Genomic DNA, 2,510 nt, shown 5'->3' with positions numbered 1-2,510 from the left:
TCCCTTCAGTGACAGAAAACTCTCTTTTTTTGCTGAGACAGTCTGCCACATTGCAGGACAGCTCCATATGTCAGATAGGTTTTCTTTTCATCAAGCCCCAAACGGCCTCACTCTTCTTTCTCATAAAGCTTCTAAATCTAAATCCTAATGATTGAAATTGGCCATGGATCAGCTACTTTACAGAATCAGAAGCCAGTCAAAGATTTCAAATGCTGTATCTGCTATTGCTTAGTTTGCACTTTACTGAGCTAATTATACAACTTCTAAGTACTTCAATACCTTCATCAATGAAATAAGGCTAATGGATAGAAACTCATTACGGGCTGTGAAAATTAAATAAGGCGATCTACTTCAAGAATTTAGAAGGAAACATAAAATAAATTGACTTGTAAAGGAAAGTCACCTATACATCCACAGAAAATTATCCTTAATTCTCATGAAATAATTTCAGATATTTGATGACAAAATGAACACATTGCCAGGATATTTACCAATCTGAGCATCTATAATTTTCTGGCCCTTTAGTAAATGAGCTTCCATTCACTTGTCAGCTGAGATATTATCACTGTAGGTCCTCTTATTTGTCCCCTCAATTTAAAATTCATCACAAGATTTAATAAGTTGCTCTAGAAATATTCGGAAAAGCATGAGTTGCCATTAGACAAATCTTTCTAGAGTTTGAACACTCAGCTATTTTAAGATTCTGTTGCTTTTTTTTCTCCTCCTGGCATCATATTGGACCATATAGAAAATATATTCTCTCTGAAAACAACTCTCAATATCCCACATACAGCATGAGGAATCTCAAGTCCAAAGACTTACCAGGGATCATCCATAGAAGTATTAGTCGAAACTACAGAGTGAGCATCCTTTCCATGATTCACACAGTGAAGGATGAGTGCTTTGTGCTGCAGGAAGCCCCTGGGGTACTGAGTTTCATTAATCCCTTGTGAGCCTTGAGTCCACCTGCGGTAAGGGTAAAAAAGGAGGCAGAATATGGTCCAGAACCTAGAAGCTGCATTGCTTAATAGGATTTGTATATGATATGGTCCAGAACCTAGAAGCTGCATTGCTTAATAGGATTTGTATATGAAAAACAAGCTTTCTACTTTGATTTCACTTTGGGACTTGGAGCAAGATAATTTTTTTTTTTCCAAATTAAGAAGTGAAAACAGTTTCCCAAGTTAACACAAAGCAAATCAATTGCACGGATATGCAAAAAATACTGGACCAACAAAGGAGATAATATCATTTTGAGATATTCAGACTACTCAGTGTAGCCAAATGCTGACAGAGAAATGAAATAAATTTTTGTGTAATCTTATTCCAGTATGATAAGCAATGATTTCTTATTAGGCCCATAAACAGGGCTTGCATTGGAAAGTGCACCTCAGAGCCTACATCACCTGTCACTGTCTGAGCATTTTTCACATAAATGTTTACAACACAAATATTTCCTATATACAGAACACCTCCTCCAAGTTTTATTATTTAGTGTGAAAATCTTTATTCTGTGGAGAAGGGATATATGGGAGATCTTGTACTTTTTACTAAAATTTTTGATCAACTTAAAACTGCTCTAAAAAATTAAAACCTTCTGAGTAAAAAATAGAAAAAGTAGAAAAAATATTTTTCTAAGGCTGTTAAAATAGTGTGTAATTGGTTTATTTGAGTTTGAAAGACCCCTTTCCTTATAGGTTCTTCTAATTTAAAAATAATAAATAATCTTATTTTGGAAATTAGTGCTTATCATGCAAATTTTGTAGCTTTTTAATGTATTTATTCTCTCATTCTTTCACTCAACATGCATTTATTTATTAGTAAAGTAAGTTATGATTGAATCAAACTAATACTGAACTACCTCTGGGTTTTGGAAAATAAACCTTCTCTGATTGGGCTTTTGTCACTTGCAAAAGAAAACATTGTAACTGATATGCACCATTAACAAACCAACAAACATGAACTGGGAAAATATATGCATACAAATGGCAAATACTTAAATTTCTAATATATATAAAGAACTGTAAAAGACATAAAAAAGAAAATTACATATTTTTAATAGACAGGAAATACAGATAGTCATTGAATTAATACATGAAGAGATACTGATATGAAAAATGCTCTTTTAAAATGGAGAGGAGGGGATACTTAGAAATTAATTCTATAAGCCAGTATTACCTTCATATCAAAACTGGATAAAAACACAACAGCAACCGCGGGCCAAGCCCATGGTGCACTCAGGAGGGTGTGGCGCTGGGAGCACGGTAGCACTCCCGCCTCGGGTTCTGATCCTATATAGGGATGACCAGTGCACTCACAGCGCTCACTGGCTGAGTGCAGTGTGGCCAGTCTCAAAAAGGACAAAAAAAAAAAAAAAAAGACACAACAGCAACAACAAAAACACTACAGACCAATGTCTCCTAGAAAAATACATGTGGAAGTCCAGATCAAAATACTAGCAAACTGAATACGACAACACATTAAATAGGACCGACCCTGTGGTTCACTTG

Source organism: Galeopterus variegatus, unplaced genomic scaffold, assembly GCF_000696425.1.
Source record: "Galeopterus variegatus unplaced genomic scaffold, G_variegatus-3.0.2 Scaffold679, whole genome shotgun sequence".
NCBI classification, from domain to species: Eukaryota; Metazoa; Chordata; class Mammalia; order Dermoptera; family Cynocephalidae; genus Galeopterus; species Galeopterus variegatus.
Note: the sequence above shows the minus strand (reverse complement) of the source record.